Source organism: Podarcis bocagei (assembly GCF_964188305.1).
Source record: "Podarcis bocagei genome assembly, chromosome: 6".
In the NCBI taxonomy this organism is placed as follows: Eukaryota; Metazoa; Chordata; class Lepidosauria; order Squamata; family Lacertidae; genus Podarcis; species Podarcis bocagei.
Window position 1 is genome coordinate 4422653 of NC_138130.1, and position 15270 is coordinate 4437922.

At 42.0% G+C, this 15270-nt stretch overlaps 1 long non-coding RNA gene across 1 annotated transcript; it reads left to right on the forward strand.

Annotated features, from left to right (window-relative positions):
- Positions 1-724: 724 nt before the first annotated feature.
- LOC308589529 lies at positions 725-15148 on the forward strand. The gene is made up of 3 exons (XR_014009358.1): positions 725-857; positions 10664-10800; positions 14133-15148. It is a non-coding gene; the product is annotated as an uncharacterized lncRNA (long non-coding RNA).
- The last annotated feature ends 122 nt before the right edge of the window (positions 15149-15270 follow it).

The following is a 15270-nucleotide window of genomic DNA, read 5'->3' on the forward strand; positions in this document are numbered from 1 at the left end:
GTGATCCATGCGACGGTCACCTCCAGACTGGATTATTGTAACTCGCTCTACGTGGGGCTGCCCTTGAGACTGACCCAGAAACTCCAGCGGGTGCAGAATGCCACGGCGAGACTCCTTACGAGGTCTTCGCTGCGAGATCACATTCACCCGGTGCTATACCAGCTGCACTGGCTCCCGGTGGAGTACAGGATCAGGTTTAAGGTGCTGGTTTTAACCTTCAAAGCCCTATACGGCTTAGGACCCTCGTACCCACAGGACCGCCTCTCCTGGTATGCCCCACAGAGAAACCTACGGTCTGCAAATAATAACATCCTCAAGGTCCCAGGCCACAGAGAGGTTAGGCTGGCCCCAACTAGAGCCAGGGCTTTCTCGGCTGTGGCCCCGATCTGGTGGAACACTCTGTCACAAGAGACTAGGGCCCTTTGGGACCTGACATCTTTCCGCAGGGCCTGCAAGACAGAGCTGTTCCACCAGGCCTTTGGTCAGGGCACAGCCTGACTCCCTCCTCTGCACAGAATTTTGCTTAATTGGTTGCCTTCAATTTGATTTAATTAATTTTTATAATGAAATATTTTTAGATTGTGTAACTATTTTACTGTTTGATTATTTGATTGTTGTTAGCCGCCCTGAGCCCGGCTTTGGCTGGGGAGGGCGGGATATAAATAAAATTTATTATTATTATTATTATTATTGCCAAAACCACTCTTTCCAACTGCTTTTCTTTCTACATGAAGAAGCCATTCTCCCGGCAATTCAAGATGAGGACCTAATGCCTGGTACTGCTATTATTCATGCCCAGGGACTGAATCCTCAGCTACGCCCCCAAAACAACCCAGTGGACACCCCAATGCCTCAAGGTAGTAAAGAGTGGATTTGGACCTCTTACCAGCTGAGACTGAGGAGGGAGCCGGCCAGGGAGGCCCTGGCAGTGTGGATTCCTCAACAGTCTTCCCAAACTTGCTGACTATCTGCATGCCCTCCCCCATCATGTGTTTGTGGGAGGGAGGGGGCATTATTGGTTTGGTTTATTCTTGTTCTTACTTTTATTATGTATGTTGTGTTTTTATCTTGTCATTTCATGCTGTGAACCACCCTGAAATCTATGGGTGAAGGGTAGCATACAAATGTAGGAAATAATCAGAATAGGTGATGATGCCAGGCCTTTTTTTTGGCAAACCAGTAATGTGTGTGTGTGTGTGTGATGTAAAATAAAGGGTCGTGTGTTGTATTGATTGAAGGCTTTGATCTAGGGTTCAGTCACCCTGGGAGGCAGGAGGAGACAACAGTTTCTCTCTCTCTCTCTCTCTCTTTGCAATGTAACAAGCTTTATTAATAGTCTTATAATACATTACATATATATAGTACATCTCGTAAATTGAGATTTCAATCATATACATGCGCGCGCGCACACACACACAAGACATATACTAGTTATAAACCTTAAGCTTCAGCTGTGTTTATGCTACTTTTTACGCAATTATTAATAAAGATTATTAACAAAAGTTATTAACAAAAATATCATAAAAACTTTGGACTTCCTGTCAATTCCCATTGTATGCTTTTATTCTAATAGTGAATGTACCTACCATTATTAATCTATTCTTTATATATTCCCTAATATATTATTCAACAATTTGTACCGTTAATCTTATTTCTCCTATACAGTGGTACCTCAGGTTAAGTACTTAATTCGTTCCGGAGGTCCGTTCTTAACCTGAAACTGTTCTTAACCTGAAGCACCACTTTAGCTAATGGGGCCTCCTGCTGCTGCTGTGCTGCTGCTGCACGGTTTCTGTTCTCATCCTGAAGCAAAGTTCTTAACCTGAAGCACTATTTCTGGGTTAGCGGAGTCTGTAACCTGAAGCGTATGTAACCTGAAGTGTATGTAACCTGAGGTACCACTGTATTTCTTTATCCAAGGTCATTCAAATGCTGCCAAAGACAAAAAACCATTGGTATATTTTGGTACATATCTCTTGTATTTATCCCATTTTTGTGCAAATTCTTGTCTTGAACTGCCCCTTAGGTTATTGGTCAATTGTGCCATTTCCACATATTCTTGTAACTTATTCTGCCAATCCATTATAGCTGGAACATTTTTCCCTTTCCAGTTCTTTGCTACTAGTGTTTGGGCCACCACCGTAGTGTATAGAAATATTTCTCTTAAGTTTTTCGGGATATCTTTACCAACAATGCTTAACAAAAATGCTTCTGGCTTTTTAAAAAATGGTGTTCCAAAGATTTTTTTCAGCTCATCATAGACAAGGCCCCAGAATTCTCTTATTTTCCTACACGTCCACCACATGTGGTACATGAGGAGACAACAGTTTCTCATAGTCTCTCCTAAGCATCAGCTAACCAGCACTGGGTTTGAGGAAGCTTGACAACAAATTAGGGGCATGAGTCACAAATCAATTGTTAAATAAAACTAAAAGGCTTTAGTTCCCAGCACATTGGTATCTTGTATTTTTATTCTGCAGTGTGGGGGAATGTATATACACTTCCCTCCCTACTCATTACTCCAGGTTGTATGGGGAGGCAAGTCAAAGGGTTGCAGGCAAATCATAGAAGTCAGCAAGTGAATCAAAGCCGGAAAGCCTGGCATAGCTTTCAAAGAATGTAACAAATTTACATACAGCAAATCACTGGACAAATATCGCCTTGTGATCTTCATTTCAAAGACTGCAGCAGACATGGTGTATGAGGAGGGAAATGAAATTATTTTGTAAATTGTGGTCTCGTCTGATGTTGCTTTAGCTATATAGTCGACAGCCTCTTACTCTTTTATAAGGCAGGGTCGATCCAGCTGCCAATTAGCTTCTGGGAACAAAGTGCTGCTCTTACCTTTTACAGTCCTAAACAATTCCCCCATCACACTGACCTCAATAATATTTGTATTAATCACTGGCTTTCAGAATATCAGCAAAATGCCTATTATGAAAGTCTCTCTCTCTCTCTCTCTCTCTCTCTCTCTCTCTCTCTCTCTCTCTCTCTCTCTCCCTCTCCCTCTCCCTCTCCCTCTCCCTCTCCCTCCCTCCCTCCTGTGTGCATAGGGCTGTATGTTACAATAATTCCTGGGAGGTGCAAAGTGTTTCTCCATGCATCCTCTGTGAATCCAAGATTACTGTTAGTGGCAGCTGGGGCTTCCATTGTCAGCACTGCAGGGCAGGTTTCACCTCCACAGCAAAAGTGTTCAAGTGCAGCACTGCTTTTCTTCTCTATCTCTAGATAGAGGTGGCTGGAAAATAGTCACCTTAAGGACACGGGGTTGAAGTCTGACTCTGTTTCCCATTGCCCTGACGGTCCCAGAAACACCAGCCATTGGAACTTGAGCTGACTCCTATCTACGCAGCCCTTTCCTCATTTCTTCTTCTTGGTCACATTGGAATCACACTGACTTTTATATAGCCTTCTTCGCATGTGAAGGTGCATCTCACAAAGAGAGGGCTCCTTGGTTCTGTCCCAGGGTCAAGTTTTCTTTTTTTCCAGGACAAACATACATGGCTATTCTGTAGCCATCATGAATGAGGACAACACACATCTCTAGAGGTGGGCCAGCAGCGCAGCCCCTTTTTACACACAGTGCTCCTTCATGTGATTCACAGGTGCAGGGGGCACTTGTGTATTTGTTTTAAAATCGGGGGGGGGGGGGACTGTCTCTGGAATTTCTAGCATCAATAGGTTCCATTAGTTTCCAGGTCTGCAGATCGCTGACACGTTTACTGTTGTCAAGCTTGAAGCAACTGGGTGCATAAAAACTGACTCCTTTTGGAATAAAACATTGTGCAGACTAATAAGCTTTGGTTCAAAACTTTGCTAACCAGATCTTCTTCAAGTGGCTACAAAAACATCAGAGATACATTCAAATAAGTCCATAATTTTAAACAATTATACTTAACATTTACACACTCCTTGCTTCAAAAGGTGAGACGCAGAACGTGCCAATGGATATATACCTAGAGAGCCAAGCTCACATATTGCAATAGAATTTACTTCCAAGGCAGTAAGCATAGGACTGCAGTCTTACAGCCCAACACTGAGTGTTTTGCAAGTTTACTCAGAAGTAACTCTTATGATGTTCAATGGGACTTCCTCCAAGTTAAAACATACACAGGGTTGTATCCTTTCTCTTCCCACTCTTGATTTTACAGTTGTTCAGATTTGCTAATTGACCTCTGATAGTTTTCATAGTGTATCTTAATATCATAGAATCTTAGAACTGGAAGGGACCCCCAGGGTCAATCTAGTCCCACCCCCTGCAATGCAGGGATCTCAGCTAAAGCATCCATGACAGATGACTACCCAACCTCTGCTTAAAATCCTCCAAGGAAGGAGACTCCACAACCTCCACTGCTGAACAGCTCTTCCTGTCAGAAAGTTTTTAGTTTAGTCAGAATCTCCTTTCTTGCAACTTAGAAGAGACAATTGCTCCTGTGTGAATGGGAACATGTGCACACTTTCTTGGGAGTCCGTTTCACTTAACTTAGAGGGATTCTGAGTAAAGTTACATAGGACTGGATTGTAATGTGTATCATGTTGCCTTCCCTCAATATTTTTCGTACAGATTTATAAAGTTTTTTTAATATAAAAAATAGCCTACTGTTCCAATTCACTCGGTTGTTTTTAATTGATCAAATTGAAATCATTCAGCAGTGCAGTCACATGCATTACTACTCAGAAGGAATTCCTACTGAGTTCTATGGAACTTACTCTCTAAGTGTATAGGAATACATCCTAGGAATAAATGTTTTAGCAATAATAATGAAAATAAATAGCTACAAGCTCATTTTCCCAAATCCTCTGTACTATTCTCTGCCTCCCACACATTACTGTACATATAAATATCTTATGATACACATTCTTGGTGGACTCGCCACAGATTTTAGGGGTCAGATGAGTTCTTTTTGTTTTGTTTTATGCTCCAGGACAGGTTAAAGGACACCTATAATAGCTGTATGATTATGACCCCCTACATGCCCTACATTTTGTGAGTTCTAAAGATGGCAATCAGCCCAGAAGAGATTTTAAGACCCTCTATGACCCTCATCACAGGCAGGAGGCAGGGAATGCAGGATCCAGTGGGAGGGCGCAATGCATATTTCGAAGCTCTCTGGACTTTCAAAAAGACATTGGCCTTGTACGAAGCGGCATGAATCCTCTTTCTTTCCTTTTTTGGAGGGCTTATCCGTGCCCTCACAATGAAGTAGAAAACTATTGCACCAAGAAACAACCAATTCATTTCAATCAACATAGTATTTTGAAGAATGAGCGACTCATTTTCTTCTCTCTCAGGAATATTTCACTGGTAGCATTCTGAAAATCACATTTGTGCAAAGTTTCATATTTTGAAACAAAATATGTTCAGGGCAGGTAAGTGAAGTCCTGCAGGAGAAAATACCAAATTGTGATAGTTTACTTTGGAGTCCTAAAAGGGAAATAAGAATAAGGACAGAGAAAGCAGGAATTCTTCCAAAGAAGGCAATTTAGAATTTCATGCTTAGCATTTTACAAGCAGAACACATACAGGTGCAAGGTAATTGAGCATCAGGAAACCTGTATCTGTTATCTATCCCCATAAAGTATATTTTAAAACAACCTGTCATCATTGTAAGTTATCAGCATGGCAGAGAGCTTAACGTAATTGAAAACAGATTATAGACATTTCTATGGATACTGATGCATGTATATAAACCTTTATATACTCCTGTATGTATGTATGTATGTATATGTATGTATAAGCTGTCTGTGGACAAACTTTGGCTCCCCCAGCCTGAAGCGAGATGAGCACCACTCCCCATAGTTGCCTTTGACTGGACTCAACCATCCAAGGGTCCTTTACCTTTACCTTTTTTACGTAAACATTTAACATGCAAAATGGCATATATGAGCTTCACTTTTCTTTTCTTTTCTTGTACTTGGAACTGCTTGTAGAAGCAGTTAACCATATGTGCTGTACACTCATGATATGGGGTCATGACATCGCCAGCACTCCATGTAGCATGGGTGACCATGTGCTTGAGGTGGTAGATGATGTTGTCTACCTGGGTTCCACCATAACCAGCAACCTCTCCATCAGCACTGAGCTGGACAAGCATATTCACAAGGCAGCTGTGGCAATGACTCTCCCCTCCAAAAGGGGATGGGAGAATGTGATGCTAATGACCAATACCAAGATGAAGATCTACCAGGCTTGCATGTTGAGCATGCTGCTTTATGGAAATGAGTTGTGGGTAACTTACAGTTACCAAGATTGACGCCTCAACATATTGCACATGTGCTGTGTCAGGAAGATTTTGGGCATCATGTGGCAGGACAGTCCCAAACAAGGGTGTGCTCTCCCAAGCCTACATTTCCAGCTACAGTGGTTTAATCATGTCCACAGAATAAAAGATGGCAGGATCCCAAAGAAGTGCTTTATGGGGAGCTGGCTTCACATACCAGGCCCATTGGCAAACCTATTCTGTGTTACAAAGGTGTCTGCAAACATGGCATGAAGATTGGCAATATCAACTTTGCTGTGTGGAAAACCCATGCAAACAGAGGCACTGAGTTGGGCCCCAGATTTTTTGGGAGCAGGAGAGCGCTATGTGCATGTGATGCCGTGTATGTGCCACATGTGTGATGTCACATGTGCAATGCTGGGCTCATGCTCGTCCCAACAATGTGCATGTGATGTGGCATGTTGATGTCAGTAAAGTCAGCATTATGAATGGGTTTCTCCAAAGTGCTACTTCTGCAACATGAAATCCAAACATTCCAGTGTACTCCCTAGGCAAGAAAAACATGTTGGTGCTGATCTTTAAAGGCCTAAATGGCTTTGGCCCAGTATACTTGAAGGAGCGTCTCTTCCCCACTCATTCAGCCCAGACACAGAGATCCAGCACTGAGGGCCTTTTGGTGGTTCCCACACTGCAAGAAGTTAAGCTACAGGGAACCAGGCAGAGGGCCTTCTCAGTAGTGGCACCCATCCTGGGGAATGCCCTCCCATCAGATGTTAAGGAGAGGAGTATTTATATAACATTTAGAAAACATATGAAGGCAGCACTGTATATAGAAGCTTTTTAAGGTTTAATGTTTTGTTATGTTTTTATATATGCTGGAAGCCACCCTGAGTGACTGGGACAACTCTGTGAGATGGGTGGGGTACAAATAAATAATTATTATTATTATTATTATTATTATTATTATTATTATTATTATTATTATTATTATTATTAAAATTTGACCCTGTCACCTGAGGAAAGGAGAAAGCACATGAGGGGATATCATATCTTCAAATAACTCAAGGACTGTCACTTGGAAGACGGAGCAAGCTTGTTTTCTCCTGCTCTGGAAGGTAGGACCTGAACCAATGGCTTCAAATTCCAAGAAAGGAGATTCTGAATAAACATCAGGAATAACTTTCTGACAGTAAGAGCTGTTCAACAGTGGAACGGACTCCTTGGAAGGTGGTGGACTCTGCTTCCTTGGAGGTTTTTAAGCAGAGGTTGGATGGCCTTCTGTCATGGATGCTTTAGTTGAGATACCTACAAGTGCAGGTGGTTGGACTAGAGGACCCTCGGAGTCACTTCTGACACTACAATTCTGTGATTCCATGATATGCCATCTCCTCTTACACCTCCAGTCCCAGCTTCTACCTTACTCTTAGGCAGATCCTCTGAAGGCAAAGCTACAGAACCTGTTTCAACACAAGGGATCAGTTCTGGAATATGTGAAATAGTGGCAGTAACAGATGCAGTTGTGAGCATATGAAGAGAAAGTATCTGAGTGTACCATGCAGACAGGATTTTGGAAAACAGGGTTTCCATCTCTCCCTCCAAGCTGATTCTTAATATTTACTTAGAATTTTGCAGCCCTGAATAGGTACCTTGATTGTACAGCTCCATTATCTGTTTTGTGCTCTCTCTTAGTCATAGACAAGGAAGGAAAGAGGGGAGCTTTGGAGGTTCATAGTTTTGGTTTGCTGTGTGAAATGCCATTATGAAGCTTCACCAAATGGGAAATGTCTGCTATTCTCCCTAGAAATGATTAATTGTTCTTTTCCTTAAGATCAAATATGTTTTGGTGACAGTCGGGAAATTAATTATACCTCATTTAATTGAGGGAAATGGAAATTATCCCAATTATGTCAAAGCTTTCAATGAAACAACGTTGTATTGTGCATACATCATTCCACAAGCGGGGTAGGACACAGGAGAGCCTAATTGAAAAATTACAGAACATCAGTTGACACAGATCATTGTCAATTTACAAGGCTGAAACCAGCCCCACCCCCCACAAAAACCGGTAGCATTATTTTTCATTTCTGCAGTAACAATGCCATTACACAGCACATGACTATCAAATAATGTAAGAAGCTCAATAGGAAAGAACCAACTTGTAAACAACTTGCTCTTAAGGTTTTCTTTGTTTTTAATTAAATCATTGCATCTGTAATTATAACTGAGGCATGCATTGCTACATTCAATGCTAAAGTGATGGAATCTGAACTACTAATGCTCTGATTTTGACAGGGTACTGGGAAATTCACAAATTTTACCATAATTCCTAGGATGAAAGACTTTCGCCCTCTTCATATTTCGCCTACCTCCATTGCCACTTACACGTAGGAGGTCAAAGTTCATACTGCAGTTCAATCATGATGCTCACGGTTGACTTGGGGCTCTTTCCCCCATTATGTTTCAGTGTAACCTACCTGTCACGGTTGTTGTGAAGATATGAGCCAACCCACCCATGAAGCAAGGGTGGCAAACTGTCCTGGGCCGGCCCTGGAGAAGATGGTGTCATCATCCCGTATACAGTGGTACCTCTAGTTACGAACTTAATTCGTTCCAGAGGTCTGTTCTTAACCTGAAACTGTTCTTAACTAGAGGCGTACTTTTGCTAATGGGACCTCTTGCTGCTGCTGCGCCACCAGCACATGATTTCCGTTCTCATCCCAGGGCAAAGTTCTCAACTCGAGGTAACTCTTCCAGATTAGCGGAATTTGTAACCTGAAGCATTTGTAACCTGAGGCGTTTGTAACTCAAGGTACCACTGTACATTATCCTGAGTGCCTTGGAGAAAGGACTGCATACACAAATATGACAGGTAGAATTAAATGGCAATAAATAAATAAAAACTTCACTTCACTGAAGAAGAAACATCTTCAGATATAGCTGATATACCAGTAAGGACACTTTAACATGTACTGTGAATTACCTTTGTTAAATGGGGATTTTGCTGCCTCCATGCCCCTATTTCATTCTGGCTAGGAACTCACAGAATTGGAAACAGAATGCTGAACCAGACGGGTGTTGGGTCTGATCAAACCAAATGCTTATGTTCTGACATGGATCTGGCCTGGAGTGAATGCAAATGTCCTCTACCACACAAAACAAAGCTTCATGTCCATCATCTCTACCACAACGCTCACTCCCTTAGAGCCTCTGTGTTTCCGAGGGCTGAACCATTCAGCCAAAGTGGTAGGTTGGGCATATAGCCCGAATGCAGGCACACATGAGTTCAGTTTTGTGATCACACAAAGCAGTCGTGTGCAGCTTTTGCCGCACAGCCCAGCATGCAGTTTCCAATGAGAAACTGACTCTATGGGCAAACTAGTTAATCATTTCCCCCAAGTTTCTTTCCCACTACCCAACTCTGCACAGCAACTTCTGCATAAATATTTCCACAAATACCATTCTGTATTCCTCTTAATATACAATAACTATTTGAGCATTGTTTGGGGAATTATCCTGGTGTGATACTGTGGCCTCCTTTTGAACTGGTTCAGTCTGGTGAAGCATTAGGTGGAACAGAGGGAAATGCCATAAGCAGCAATAAAGAGGACATGCAAATTTGTATGAAAGGAACAACTCAGATGACCACAAAATCCACTGAGAAGCAACCCTGCAATGGCCTCATTAAAATGAATGTGATGTATGCATCCTGCTGGATAAAGCAAAGATCATCACCACCACAATGCAAGTCAGTGAAGGAACATGAAGGAAGGCTGAAAAGCCCTGCATTTTATAGGCCATATGCCTACTGTTTGTGACTGAATAGCTACCTCTGTTCCAGGCAAAATTCTATGATCTCTGCTGCAGGTACCCAACTGTGTCCCCAACTCCATACTTCTGTTAGAAGTTGGTGAATGCCCAATTTCAACTAAAGCATGGTGGGCTGCCCTAAAACATTGGCTCAGGATTTCAGTGTTTGATCTAGGGAAGGGTTTGTATCAACACCTGACCAATGAGGAGTTTGTCAGCAAATGGCAGAAAACCATGGCTAGAAAAGCCACCTCTATTGGTCCGTCACCCCCCCCCCCAACTTTATTACCTGGGTTATGAAGGTGGAGAGGAGTTCCCTAACAGGACAGACTTTGCTCGTGTGAAATATGAGCAAGCCAGGGCTGAACTGATATTACCCTTGCTGGTACCTTTCCCGGGAAAATCAGAGGCTCACTATATCAGGTTCCTATTGGAAGACCGAACATTAGCAGTGGCAAAGTTTTTATCAGTGGTTGCAAGAACCAATGATCCCTATCTTTAAGTCTGAACAAAATGCTTGTTTAACCTGGAGGTAGGCTGTCTGAATTGTGCACTGCTTTGTAACGATTTGTTGGGTCTCTGGACCGTAATAAACATTGATTGATTGATATTTTTTTAATTATTATTTTTTACAGCAAACAGCTGAAACCTAGGTGGTCTACTTCAGAGAGAAGGACATATGGCTTCTGAGAATTCTGTTGCTCCTTGACACAGTTAAACTAGCCCTGATGGGCTCTTGAGTGTAGGCCGGACCTGTATTCATGCATGCCAGGTGCAAATTACATTTACCAGTATTATCAAAAATTAAAAGCCTATGAAATTTGGGAGAGATGTGTTGTTGGTGCACCTGTGAGAAGCCTCAAATGCAATGTTCTTTTGTCACAGAATAGGGGAGGGACTTTGTAACAATGATGGCTTACATGTACTGACAAAAGCCATTTCATCAGCAGCATCAACTCTGCATCTCAGCAGCTAGACAAAAAAATGCTTAGAATAAGATAAAATAAAACTGGACAAAAATGCCCAGTAACACTAATTATTAGGCAGTCATGAAAATGGTTGAAAAATTAAATAACATCAGGGAAATGGAGATAAGTGAACATAATTGTCTCTGACTCAAGCACTGAGGCAATTATGGAGGAGCGTTATTATTACAATAACTGCTTCTGGACATGAACAACATGTTATCCTTCTGTTAAATAATTTGGGTGATTATGTATCTCCTCCCTTGTTACCTCCTTACAAGCTGGGAAGTGACTTTGAATGCAAATGCCCGCATGTATAGACAGGAGATGTGCCCCTTGCAAGAAAGTGTCGGCAGATGTATTATATTTGTGCCATTTCTGATCCTTCTCTTTTGGAGCCATTCTTTTTAGATGGTGGTTTTTCAACATAGATGGCTAGAAGATGACAAGCAGTAAAAAAAAAAAAAAAAGCACACTAACTCTGGACCCACATTTGCTGAGAGGTGATCTAACAGTAATTTGCTCACACTGCTTTTGGGTGTTCTGAAAGCCTAAGCAACAGAAAAAACCCCAAAAGCAGAGGTAGCTTTTCCAGCTCCACAGTCCACACCAGGGCACTGCCTTTATCAGTCCAAGGGAAATGTTATACTGCCCAAGCTTTGTGGGGTGGGGAGGGGGAAATTGGCTGGTTCTGGAAGCATGGGTGACACTATATTTCATCACAGCCTTGAGAGGAAATGTGGAAGGAAGTGTGCACTTTGCAATTGTAAGGTTGCAGATAGGGATGGATTCGAGGAAGTTGAAACATACAATGGCCGACCATCAACTTATCTTTTTTTAAAAAAGAAAACGTAAAAGGCAGGATTCAACTTATATATTTATTTATTGCATTTATAGCCCACCTTTCCTTCAATGATCTCAAGGTGGCATGTTTGGTTTTCCCTGTCCCCATTTTAACCTCACAACAACCATACAAGGTAGGTTAGAATGAGAGATAGTGACTGGCCCACGGTCATCCGGTGAGCTTCATTACTGAGTGGGATTTGAATCCTGGTCTCTCAGATCTCAGTCCAACACTCTAACCAATCCACCACACTGGCTCTATGTGTCCTATCAGTGGAAGCCTGCAAAAGTCCTTCTGCTTGCACAATGGGGTTTTCCATGCTGCCCTCACCCCCCAGCACACCCAGATGCCCCCTGAAATTGGCTCAGGGGGTTATGTCTGGAGGAAAGACCAGCAGACTTGTTCTGTGTGGTCCAGAGGTTGGTTAATCCTGACCAGGAAGGCACATCTCTGGAGCACACATTGACTAACTGTAACTGAATAACTAAACACTTTGAGGATAAAGTTGCTCAGCTCTACAGTGATTTAGACACTGCCATTGTGTCAGTGCTTAAAATTCTACAAGGCAGGCTTAAGCAGTATGTGGACCGAGAACTCCCACAAGTGCAAGCTGGATTTTGAAGGGGCAGAGGAACCAGAGACCAAACTGCAAACATGCGCTGGATTATGGAGAAAGCTAGAGAGTTCCAGAAAGACATCTACTTCTGCTTCATTGACTATGCAAAAACCTTTGACTGTGTCGACCACAGCAAACTATGGCAAGTTCTTAAAGAAATGGGAGTGCCTGATCACCTCATCTGTCTCCTGAGAAATCTCTATGTGGGACAAGAAGCTACAGTTAGAACTGGATATGGAACAACTGATTGGTTCAAAATTGGGAAAGGAGTACGACAAGTCTGTATATTGTCTCCCTGTTTATTTAACTTATATGCAGAATTCATCATGCGAAAGGCTGGATTGTATGAATCCCAAACCGGAATTAATATCAACAACCTCAGATATACAGATGACACAACCTTGATGGCAGAAAGTGAGAAGGAATTAAAGAACCTTTTAATGAGGGTGAAAGAGGAAAGCGCAAAATATGGTCTGAAGCTCAACATCAAAAAAACAAAGATCATGACCACTGGGCCCATCACCTCCTGGCAAATAGAAGGGGAAGAAATGGAGGCAGTGAGAGTTTTTACTTTCTTGGGCTCCCTGATCACTGCAGATGGCGACAGCAGCCACGAAATTAAAAGACGCCTGCTTCTTGGGAGAAAGGCGATGGCAAACCTAGACAGCATCTTAAAAAGCAGAGGCATCACCTTGCCGACAAAGGTCCGTATCGTTAAAGCTATGGTTTTCCCAGTAGTGATGTATGGAAGTGAGAGCTGGACCACAAAGAAGGCTGATTGTCGAAGAATTGATGCTTTTGAATTATGGTGGTGGAGGAGACTCTTGAGAGTCCCATGGACTGCAAGAAGATCAAACCTATCCATTCTTAAGGAAATCAGCCCTTAGTGCTCACTGGAAGGACAGATCCTGAAGCTGAGGCTCTAATACTTTGGCCACCTCATGATAAGAGAAGACTCCCTGGAAAAGACCCTGATGTTGGGAAATATGGAGGGCACAAGGAGAAGGGAATGAAGGAGGACAAGATGACCAAGCTGCGGGAGGCAGTGGAAGACAGGAGTGCCTGGCGTGCTCTGGTCCATGGGGTCATGAAGAGTCAAACATGACTAAACGACTAAACAACAACAAATTGTGCCAGTGCCAATTGAAGTGTCCACCGCAGTGCCAAGCCCAGTGTTGTGTGATAATGCAGCCTAATGCTGTCAGCAGGATACTTGCAGTGATGCACCCAACCACCTGCTCATCAGATCCTTGCCCATCCTGACTTTAAGAGATCTGAGTCCTCATCAGGGGATGAGTTTTTGGTGGGGTCAGGTCAGTGCTTGTATCACACCACCATTCTAGTCATCCTTCAGGAGTTAAAGGGCAAATCTATGAAGTGGACAGCCTCTTCTACTTGTGGGAGCTCCCTGTGCTTCTGAGCTCCATGCAATCAGGATACTAGAACCTTCTGTATGAATCCTAAAATGAGCGCCCTGCACAGGCCCATCCCAAAATCCAATATATTGAGATCTCCCAGCAGTGGAGACAGTCATATGATTCCGTTAAAAAAATAAATCCAAACACATCCCCAACCTCTCCTGTAAATTCATTGTTTTTCCCTACTGGCCACTGATGTCAAATGTAAACAGTCTGAAAAACATATGTGACATTAATCAAATTTTACTTCTCATTTTCCAGGCTTCTAAACAGAGCATATTGCATCAACTCTTCCTCTGAGTCCCATGGAACTTGCCTATGAACCACGGCACTAACAAAGCTGGACATCTGCCTGATCTGTAATGTGGCTTGATCTTGTTGGCTGAGCTAATTAAAAAAATATGGCTATTAGTATTTTAGACTTGAGCAATGTAATTAGGATCTACTAGTAACTGTTTTTCTTCCATTTTCCACCTCCATAGCACTTATACCACTTTGCATCTTCACTTTAGAGTTGATTTTGTTTGGGGGAAGAAAATTTCAGAATAGGTGACTGCATGGGAAATTAGGTAAAGCGTTAATAATAATAAAACTGCATTTAGAAGGCAGTAATAACCTCAAACTTTCAACTCTATACAGTTTTTTTAGCCTGAAGGCAAACATTAAAAGCATATTATTCTTTCAAGTGTCTACTTGATCATATCTTCTGTTTGGTAGAAATACAACAATTAAAACAATAGCTTTTGTGCATGGGTACACTAGAAAACTAGTTAATTTACTTTTTCTGTACAGGGATTTTCTTTTAAAGAATGTTTAATTATAATAATTTCAGTAATAATGAGAGAAGGAACTGAAGACAGTATATGACCCTGCTGATCACATACCTATTGTCAAGTTTTGCTCATCTTTCTCACTCCATATTGTACATTTGGAATTAAATATTCAAGGCAAGCTTCACTTTATCTAATGGATGTAGAGTTTTTAATAATATAAATATGAAAACTATTTGCTAGCATACTCATGCAACAGATACTTTGTGGACAGCATTTTATGGAGAAAATGTTTAAATAGGAGAAAAATTAGTATCTGCGAGGACCCAGGCAATTTACTAATTTGAAAAGGCTTCAGAAGAGTGATAAGGCAGCTTGTTATACTGTATATTAGATCCACCATGAAGGTTGCTCAGCGTCGGCTGATAATGGATGCAAATGAAACCTACTGAAAAGCAAATTTGCCATGTGCCTGTAACTATCTCCATTGCTTCTGTGGATTTGTGTCTTAATTTGAATATAGCTTTACTTACTAGACATTTTTTTAAAAACCAAATAAATGTACATTAGCTGATCTAGGCTAGGTCTATCCCCCCCCCAAGTGATTTTGCTCTGTATTCCAGTTTGAC